Here is a 10,955-nt window from a genome sequence, read left to right on the forward strand (position 1 = left end):
AAACACCTGCTCAAGGCGCTGCAGCAGCCAGAAGAGCGACCCGAACGGTGAGACCCTTTAGGAAAGGGACCGGTGAGAAGACAGACTGTGTTACTCTGCCGGGATGTAACCCGCGGTGCACCCGCAGCTCGAACTGCAGGCCCGGCACAGTGCCTCATGGAGAAAAAGCAACAGCAGAATTGGCAAAGCTGAAGGGAAGGGCTGGGCCATGGACATGACTTGGGTAAGGAGCAGCTGTTGCTGGAGGAGGAGGAGGGATTAGAAGTTCACAACTCCCCGAGGACAAGCCCATCAGTGAAGAGTAGCCAGGCTGGGCAGAGACACGCTGACAGGGTGTGATAGGGTTCGGGGGTCCCCCAAGCTCTGCACCCCATCCGCAGGCAGGAGAGTCTCTCACTCAGCAGGAAAACAGCGGGTTTATTAGCCGACAGGACACAGCGTCGTACAGAGGAGTCAGTACAGCAGGCAGAGACAGCCAGTCCCATCCATGTTGGGGAGAGGAGGCCCCCAGGGGCCCCCAGAGCCAGGGCCTTTCCCCCTCCTTGGTCTCTGTCTCTCCCAGCCCAGACTCACTGCTTCCAACTCCCAGTTCCAATTCAAACCCCTCAGGCTCCACCTCCTCCTTTGTCTGCAGTACAAAGGTGTTACCTGGTCGTCAGGGTTACCCTCAGCAGGAGCCCCCCACCCTCTGTGAGCCCCTCACACACACACAGGTATCCCCCACTCCATCACATCTCTCCCCCCTTCCAGACCGAACTGAGCGGCGTCACTCAACTGGTGACCTGGGGAAGTTCGGGGCTCTCCCCTTGTGACAGGGCATCGGCTGTATCCTCTGTTCTCCCCTCCATGTGCACCACCTCCACATCATAGTCCTGCTGGGGGAGGCTCCAAGTCAGGAGCTTGGTCTTGGCCCTTTTCATGTGATGCAGCCGGGCAAGTCCCTTTAGGTCCCTTGGGTTGGTTGGTCTCCCTGCTTCGGCCCCGGTCCGTCAGCCACGTTCTCAAGTCGGGCAGGCAGAGCCCATACAGATGCTGCAGCACCAACAGATCAAACAGGTCTTTTGTGGTCTGGGTCCTGCCCCATCTGACCACCAGTCCATACAGCTGCTCCGGCAAATGTCTGGAATTCAGTTACAGTCCAGTAACGGAAGGTACAAATGCTTCCACCCTTGGCATTTAGCCAGACCACCGGACAGAAGGTTAGGGTCCCTTTCCTCCCTTCTGCTACCAGCTCCTTTATCTTCATCAGTCAGCTTAACGCCATTGCCCATCTGTTCTTGTGTCCTGGCGAGAGGATGACTGGTAGGACAGAGTCCTCTCACCCCCTCCCAGTAACACCTCAGCATCAGGCAAAGAACAAGTACCAGAATCGTCTGGTCTCTGGGATTCCCTGATGATACTAACTGGATCAGACCAAGTTAAAGCATCATCCCCCCTGAGAGACACAGAGGCAGGCCCACTTCCCATCTGGGCTTCAGCTGCCCTCAGATCCAGCTCTGGGATCTGGGGCTCTCCATCTCGAGCCCCCACAGCCTCAGGCAAAGGATTCACTTCCCCAGAAGCAGAAGCACTTTTTTTGCACCAAGGACCAGTGTCCTTAGCAGGGACACCACTGCCCATCCCAGAGCCATTCCCTCTGCTCCAGCCCCCATGGCTGGGTTTAGGCACACCTGGAATGCTCTTTCCTGGTGGTTCCTTCTCCAGCCACCCCAGGCTGGGGAAGTCTTCCTTAGACAATGGGCTAGTTTCCTCATTGGCACCTTTTCCAAACGCAGGCTCTGCTCTCTCCCCAGGCTGCTGCTGCTGTTCAACACAGACAGACAATGGGAGACACTTTCTCCTTTGTCCCAGCCCCCCGGCTGGTCTCCACACACACAAAGGTGAAGCAGCTTCTCTCAAAGACAACTTGCCATTCCCAGTGGACAAGCTGCTTTCCTGCACAGACACACAGGCACCTTCCTCGGCCCAGGCCTGGAAAACTCTTCGCAGGTCTGTCTTGGCCACTAGTAGATGATGGGTTGGAATTGCTCCTTCCCTCCTTGAGCTGTGGCAGGCCACTCGGTTCAGAGCTCCATGCAGTCCAGGGTTCCCTGCCCCGATCCAGGCTCACCTCTGCAGGATTTTCCTTAACCCTCAGCTCTGCCACTGCACATCCACGCTGCCTTGTCCAGCTTCTTTAATCTCGATTCGGTTTCCAGGTGCTGCCACTTCACAGCGGAGTTGCTGAGCGTGGTTGCAGGCTCTCAGGCTGATGCCCTCTGCACCCCACGCTTCCTGGAAGAATCCCTTCAGTGTGCCAGGCTCCTTGCGGGTCACAAGCTCCCCGGGGTTAGGCCGTAGGCCCCTCTGCCCTCTGGGACCGACTCCAACAGACTCTCAGAGGAACCCCTTCTTCAGTGTGACACCCGCTCTCAAGGACCATAAGCACCCTGTCTTGGGAAGAACTCATTCAGCATCAGCCTCTTTGTGGGTCACTTGTTTTCTGGGGGTTGGGCCCTCGGCCCCTCCACCTTCTGGGACCGACTCCAAAGATTCCCAGGAGTAACCCCTGCTTGGGTGTGGCACCCCCTCTCGAGAACCACGACCGCAGTTGCTTGGGTTCGGCCGCAGGCCCCTCCGCCTTGGGGAGCTGCACCTCACTGCCCTTCAGCACACCTGGGTCTCGCAGGCCCCACTTCTTCCGGGGCCCCGGTCACTTACTGCTGGATGCTCCATCCTCAGGGTGCAGAACATCCCACTCCTGACACCAGTGTGATGGGGTTCTGGGGTCCCCCAAGCTCTGCACCCCGTCCGCAGGCAGGAGAGTCTCTCACTCAGCAGGAGAACAGCAGGTTTATTAGCCGACAGGACACAGCATCGTACAGAGGAGTCAGTGCAGCAGGCAGAGACAGCCAGTCCAATCCATGTTGGGGAGAGGAGGCCCCGAGGGGCCCCCAGAGCCGGGGCCTGGCCCCCTCCTTTGTCTTTCTCTCTCTCCCAGCCCAGACTAACTGCTTCCCAACTCCCAGTTCCAATTCAACCCCCTCAGGCTCCACCTCCTCCTTTGTCTGCAGTACAAAGGTGTTACCTGGTTGTCAGGGTTACCCTCAGCAGGAGCCCCCCACCCTCTGTGAGCCACTCACACACACACAGGTATCCCCCACTCCAACACACAGGGTTTCTGGGCACAGCTAGAGAAATCAGACCAGGGTGCCTTTAAAACCAGGACATTTTCTGGGCTGGGATTTCCTTCTCACTGAGGCAAATCCAGCCAGCCACAACAGCACCTCTGCCAGCCCCACTGGCCAGCCAGAAGCCACACCAGCAAAGCCAGAGACTTCTCAGTGGCTAGACCAGCCCAGACCAACCACCCCAAACTTGGGTGAGAGGTTATTAAACCTGTTTCACCAAACCCACACAGATTCTTCCAGGCCCCCAAGGGTCCAGCTATGGTCCCTGGTCAATGTCTACTTGGATCTTACCCAAACACCATGCTCACAAATCCTTCAGACCTAAGTGTCTAAAGGTTTAGTAACAAGAAAGAAGAGGGTTAGAGAAAAGACTTGCTAAAGCCCTGCTTCCCTTACAGCTACTGACGCAGCCAGCAATGTGCTTTGCCGATCCTTGAAAGTCTCTGAAAGTCCATTCCTGGTGACATAGTTTTAGTTACTGGAGCATTGTAGATCTGGCCAGCTGGAGTCAGCAGGCTGGTGCAGAGGTCCTTGGGAACGGGATAGCAGCTTCTCTCCCCAAGGTGGATGCTGCTAGGTCCACCTGATACTTCCCCCTTGTGTTTAGGGACCAAGCCCTTTCTATCAGGCCTTTGAGGGGCTATTGTGACAAACCGCCATTGGTCACTGGTTCGGCCAGCACGCCCCAGTCAGTCACATGGCAGGTGGGATGATATCTGGACATCTGATTTCAATTCCTTTGCTCAGCCCAGGTCACCTGGCTGCATGCCAGCGACACGGCCCAAGCCTCTGGGATGTGGGTTTGGCGTCTGAGCAGCTGGTTTCCACCCCACTATTCAGCCCAATGTCCTGGCTGGGGCTGAGTTCACCCCTATTGTGACGCTCCGTACTGAAGCATTGCTAATACAGCCACCGAGCTAGGATCTGTAGCTCTCCCTAAAGCAGGACACAGCCATACAAGTAGCACCCACAGACTCAGGGCAGCATCAGCGTTCATTAGACACCGCACGCCGCTCCCTTGGCACAATATTTGGGGCCGATAGCTACATTGGACTCATAAAACGGCTTCCATATGCAATATAAAAATCCGGCACGTGCCATACACCCACGCTGGGAGCCCTGCAGGCGGGTCGCAGCGCCCCGTTGAGAAAAACTGTGGTAGAACTGGAAATCCTTCAGGGACGGGCTGGGCCACAGGCAACTAGGGCGAGGAGCAGCCGTCGCCGGAGGCGGAGGGATTAAGAGACCGCTCAGCGCCCGGAGGACAGGCCCATCGGTGACTAGTGGCCAGGCTGGGCAGAGACACACCCATCTGACTGCGGAAGCTTGGCCCGGAGGCCGGGGCCTGGTTGCTTGGTGGCTGCCCTGGGCTGAGCCTTTCCTTTGAGGCATGGATGGACCACTCCCTGCCCCAGGAGGGCTGTTCTCATGCTCTGCCAGCAGCCCCCTGTGCTCCTCCGCGGGGCAGAGGCCTATGACCTTGTTGGCCTCACTCTGGGGGCCATTTGGGGCCCATCCTGCCCACAGCTCTCTGCCTCTCTAGGACAGGACAGGCCCACATGGTCTCTGCTCTCACCATCCTCTGCACAGCCGGGCAACGGGCCTGTCGCCGCAGCCCAGCTCTGGCAGAATGGCCACACCACCCCAGCTGGGCTGTTCAGGCCCCCCTCTGGCTGCAGCACAGGGCTTGGGGGAGAGTCCATGGCAGCATCACAGCCTGACCCAGAGGCACACAGCATCCCCAGCCCCCAAGGCAGGTGCCCCTCCCGCACTGCTCCTCCCATGGGCAGAGCCCCACAGCCAGGCCTTGGCTCCAGGAGCTGCCTGCGCCCTGGCTGCCCGTCCCTGGGGCACTGTGATGGAGCGGGGAATACCTGTGTGTGTGTGAGGGGCTCACAGAGGGTGTGGGGCTCCTGCTGAGGGTAACCTTGATGACCAGCAACGAAGGGTCCTGTGGCACCTGAAAGACTAACAGAAAAGTTTAGAGCATGAGCTTTCGTGAGCTAACTCACTTCTTCAGATGCTGGTCCTGGAAATCTGCAAGGTGATCAGGTGACACCTTTGTACTGCAGACAAAGGAGGAGGTGGAGCCTGAGGGGTTTGAATTGGAACTGGGAGTTGGAAGCAGTGAGTCTGGGCTGGGAGAGACAGAGACCAAGGAGGGGGCAAGGCTGTGGCTCTGGGGGCCCCTCGGGGCCTCCTCTCCCCAATCTGGACTGGACTGGCTGTCTCTGCCGGCTGTACTGACTCCTCTGTACGACGCTGTGCCCTGTTGTCTAATAAACCCGCTGTTCTCCTGCTGAGTGAGAGTCACTCCTGCCTGCGGACGGGGTGCAGCGCTTGGGGAACCCCAAACCCCATCACACTGGTGAAGAATCCCTGGAAGAATCCCTTCAGTGTGCCAGGCTCCTTGCAGGTCACAAGCTCCCTGGGGTTAGGCCGTAGGCCCCTCCGCCCTCTGGGACCGACTCCAACAGACTCCCAGCGGAACCCCTTCTTCGCTGTGACACCCACTTTAAAGGGCCACAACCACACTGTCTTGGGAAGGACTCATTCAGCGCGTCAGCCTCCTCGCGGGTCACTTGTTCCTGGGGGTTGGGCCCTCGGCCCCTCCGCCTTCTGGGACTGACTCCAACGGACTCCCAGGAGTAACCCCTCCTCGGGTGTGACACCCCCTTTCGAGGACCACGACCGCAGTTGCTTGGGTTCGGCCGCAGGCCCCTCCGCCTTGGGGAACTGCACCTCACTGCCCTTCAGCACACCTGGGTCTCGCAGGCCCCACTTCTTCCGGGGCCCCGGTCACTTACTGCTGGATGCTCCATCCTCGGGGTGCAGAACATCCCACTTCTGACACCAGTGTGATGGGGTTCTGGGGTCCCCCAAGCTCTGCACCCTGTCCGCAGGCAGGAGAGTCTCTCACTCAGCAGGAGAACAGCAGGTTTATTAGCCGACAGGACACAGCATCGTACAGAGGAGTCAGTACAGCAGGCCGAGACAGCCAGTCCCATCCATGTTGGGGAGAGGAGGCCCCGAGGGGCCCCCAGAGCCGGGGCCTTGCCCCCTCCTTTGTCTCTCTCTCTCTCCCAGCCCAGACTAACTGCTTCCCAACTCCCAGTTCCAATTCAAACCCCTCAGGCTCCACCTCCTCCTTTGTCTGCAGTACAAAGGTGTTACCTGGTTGTCAGGGTTACCCTCAGCAGGAGCCCCACACCCTCTGTGAGCCACACACACACAGGTATCCCCCACTCCATCACAGAAGTGGACCTACCTCTGTCTCTCAGGGAGGATGATGCTTTAACTCGGTCTGATCCAGTTAGTATCATCAGGGAATCCCAGAGACCAGATGATTCTAGTACTTGTTCTTTGCCTGATGCTGAGGTTTTACTGGGAGGGGTGAGAGGACTCTGTCCCACCACAGTCATCCTCTCACCAGGACACAGGAAGAGCAAACTGGCAATGGAGTTAACGCTGACTGATGAAGATAAAGGAGCTGGTAGCAGAAGGGAGGAAAGGGATCCTGACCTTCTCTCCGGTGGTACCAGCTGTCTGCCTGGAGGGGGATTATGTAGGAATCTGCCTGATGGGCCAGAAGTGATCCTGGGTGTAGGTGAACCCCAAGAGCTGGTTGTGGCTCAAGGGAGCAGTGCCCCTGTGGATGCAGACAGGGGTGAGTTGTTGTTTGGGGGAGCTCTTGAGGAAGAGAATTTCCCTGAAACTTTTCCTGACCCGTCTGTGGGGACTGCAGAAAATGGGAGTGAGGTGAAGGAAAATAAACAGGAAAGGTGCTTGTCTGTCTGTAAGAGCCAGAGCAGCCCTTTGCCTGTGGAGAAGTTTGTTTCAGCTCCTGATAGCCAGGACCTGCCTGAGTGTGAAACCACTGGCTGTGCTCTGCAAGGGTCCAAAGCAGCCAGAGAGATCAGATTTCCACCCCAGGGGGCAAGGGAGAAGATTAGAACTTGGTGCTAAGAAAGGCCTCAGCCATTTATCCCCAAAATACCAGATTCTCAAGGATGTTACACAAAGGTTGTGGTCTACCAAAGAGCAACATAAATGTGCAGTTGCAATGGGTTTGTTCTGTTACTCACGCTGACTGCTGTAACCAAGGGGTGCTGCTACCAAAAGCTGTAGAATTGTACCATGCACTGAATGTTTGGAAAGAGCCATGTGACATGATGACATTGATGTATATGCATGAATTGTGTGTGTGTGATGGGGTTTTGGGGTCCCCAAAGCTCTGCACCCTGTCCGCAGGCAGGAGAGTCTCTCACTCAGCAGGAAAACAGCAGGTTTATTAGCCGACAGGACACAGCATCGTACAGAGGAGTCAGTACAGCCGGCAGAGACAGCCAGTCCCATCCATGTTGGGGAGAGGAGGCCCCGAGGGGCCCCCAGAGCTGGGGCTTTGCCCCCTCCTTTGTCTCTCTCTCTCCCTCAGCCCAGACTAACTGCTTCCAACTTCCAGTTCCAATTCAAACCCCTCAGGCTCCACCTCCTCCTTTGTCTGCAGTACAAAGGTGTTACCTGGTCGTCAGGGTTACCCTCAGCAGGAGCCCCACACCCTCTGTGAGTCACTCACATACACACAGGTATCCCCCACTCCATCACAGTGTGGGAGGAGTTTGTAATTCTGAAATGTCACCGTTGTTCCCTGTAACTAGTCTTGCAACCTCTCACATGAGAAGGAACATTCCAAACCTATTGTGTGGCATGGAAGGGGAAACTGAGGCACACAGCCATTGTGGTGGTCTGGCTAAATGCCAAGGGTGGAAGCATTTGTACCTTCCCTTACTGGACTGTAACTGAATTCCAGACATTTGCCGGAGCAGCTGTATGGGCTGGTGGTCAGATGGGGCAGGGCCCAGACCACAAAAGACCTGTTTGATCTGTTGGTGCTGCAGCATCTGTATGGGCTCTGCCGGCCCGACTTGAGAACGTGGCTGACGGACCGGGGCCGAAGCAGGGAGACCGACCAACCCAAGGGACCTAAAGGGACTTGCCCGGCTGCATCACATGAAAAGGGCCAAGACCAAGCTCCTGACTTGGAGCCTCCCCCAGCAGGATTATGACATGGAGGTGGTGCACATCGAGGGGAGCATGGAGGGTACAGCCGATGCCCTGTCACGAGGGGAGGGTCCTGAACTTCCCCAGGTCACCGGCTGTGTGACCCCGCTCAGTTCGGTCTGGAAGGGGGGAGAGATGTGATGGAGTGGGGGATACCTGTGTGTATGTGAGGGGCTCACAGAGGGTGGGGGACTCCTGCTGAGGGTAACCTGGCGACCAGGTAACACCTTTGTACTGCAGACAAAGGAGGAGGTGGAGCCTGAGGGGTTTGAATTGGAACTGGGAGTTGGAAGCAGTGAGTCTGGGCTGGGAGAGACAGAGACCAAGGAGGGGGCCAGGCCCCAGCTCTGGGGGCCCCTGGGGGCCTCCTCTCCCCAACCTGGATTTGACTGGCTGTCTCTGCCGGCTGCACTGACTCCTCTGTACCACACTGTGCCCTGTTGTCTAATAAACCCGCTGTTCTCCTGCTGAGTGAGAGTCACTCCTGCCTGCAGACGGGGTGCAGAGCTTGGGGAACCCCAAACCCCACCACAGGCATGCTGGCACCACCCGGGAAGGAGCCCAGGGTGCCAGTTACATGGGGGCCGGGGTAAGAGCAGCTCTCCAGGCTGGAGGGCCCAGTCGTCTCCTAATGAGAGTAATGTACTAGCCAGGCTCAGGAACGCAGGCAGCGCTTTACCCAGCAAGCACCCACCTCTGCCCTGGGGAACTGCTTAGGCTGAGCCAAGGCTGGGCCTTCCCGGGCACCTCACCCCCTCTGCGGCCACCCCGGGCAGCGCCAGGACCTGCGCACACTGCAGCGTTGCTGGCACAGAGCAGCAGAACGCAGTCCAGACGTGGGCGCACGGCAGCGGCCGGCAAAGGGCCTGGGAGGTGGCTGGCATTTTGCCACCCCTGCCCGGTGCGTGTGCACAGCTGTGTGATGGAGTGGGGGGAGTGCCTGTGTGAGTCAGGCAGGATGTGAGAGACAAGCAGAGCCGCTCCCAGTGGCTAAGGATGACCCTGGGGCTATAACCCAGGCTGGCAGGTAACACCTCTGCCCTGAACAAAGAGGAGGGAGGAGCCGAGCTGGTTTTTGAATCAGGCGCGGCAGTTGGAGGCTTGGGGGAGAGGGAGCTGGAAGGCAGCCAGCCTGAGGAGGGGGAAGCTACACCCCAGAGGGGCACCCCTCGGGCTCCTCTCCCCAGGACGGGCTGGAATGAGCGTCTCTGACTGCTGTACTGACGCTTCTGTGAGAAACTGGGCATCTGTTGCCTAATAAACCTCCAGTTGTACCTGCTGAGTGAGAGTCACTCCTGCCAGCGGACGGGGTGCAGTGCAGGGGGACCCCTGAACCCCATCACAGGCTGCGGGTCCTGCGGCTGGGCTGCCATGCAGCAGAGCCAAGAGACCGTCCTGTGGCGCCCACTCCAGCGCCAAATGGCTGCCCCCTTCCCAGCATCGCAGCCCCCAGTGAGTGCCCGTCGTCCCTGGCCTTTGGCAGGTGCCCGCTGGTGCCGGTTACACGGGCTGATGCTCGTTTAATATCTTGGCGCCAGTTCAGGCCTGCAAAGCACCTCACACCAGCGAGCACTGGCAGTAGGGGAGGGGGGAACCCGCCTTTTCATCGCAAACGCCTGATGCGCCTGCGACGCCAACCGAGCCTGCCAGGCCGAGGGACGGGGGGGCATTGTGGCTCAGGGGCCACAGGCTGGCATGCCGACCCGCAACAGCAATTGTCATCAGCTAATGATTGCCTGGCCCCACCCCCACTGTCTGCCCGCCTCAGTCTAGCCCCACCCCCACTGTCTGCCCGCCTCATTGTCTAGCCCCACCCCATTGTCTGCCCACTTCATTGTCTAGCCCCACCCCATTGTCTGCCCACCTTGTCTAGCCCCACTCCCCCATTCTCTGCTGGCCTCATTGTCTAGTCCCACCCCTGTTGTCTGCCCGCCTCATTGTCTAGCCCCACCCCCATTGTCTGCCCACCTTGTCTAGCCCCACCCCCCATTCCCTGCTGGCCTCATTGTCTAGTCCCACCCCTGTTGTCTGCCCGCCTCATTGTCTAGCCCCACCCCCATTGTCTGCCCACCTCATTGTCTAGCCCCACCCCCGTCTGTCCGCCTCGTTGTCTAGCCCCACCCCCACTGTCTGTCCGCCTCGTTGTCTAGCCCCACCCCCCACTGTCTGCCCACCTTGTTGTCTAGCCCCACCCCCCCCATTCTCTGCTGGCCTCATTGTCTAGTCCCATCCCTGTTGTCTGCCCGCCTCATTGTCAAGCCCTACCTCCCACTGTCTGCCTGCCTCATTGTCTCGCCCCCACCCCCATTGTCTGACCTTGCCCCATAATCAGGGGCTACTTCCGCTGTAGCACCCACCCACGCCCCCGCCTCTGCCCCCAAAGGCTCTGCCCCCTAACCAAACTAGCTAGCAGAGCTGGATGGGGAACCCTGGCCCCTCCACCTCTCCCGACCTATGTCCTTAGCCCTTGGGCCTCATGTCCCAGGCAGGTGGAGGGACCCCAGCTCCCCACAGAGGCCTACACGGCTCTGACCTGGGCCAGGCAGCAGGGTCTTAGGGGTGTGGGGGGAAGAAGAGAGCCAGGGGGTTGGGCCCTGGCAAAAAGTGGGCTCAGAAATGGGGGACTGCGGCCTCCGTTCCGCTGCCCCACTCACAATTCCCCACAGCTGGGAAAGGGTTAAATCCAGAGCCTGCGGACGGTGCTTCACAGAAAGGACGGTCATC

The sequence above is a fragment of the Carettochelys insculpta genome, chromosome 15, assembly GCF_033958435.1.
Source record: "Carettochelys insculpta isolate YL-2023 chromosome 15, ASM3395843v1, whole genome shotgun sequence".
NCBI classification, from domain to species: Eukaryota; Metazoa; Chordata; order Testudines; family Carettochelyidae; genus Carettochelys; species Carettochelys insculpta.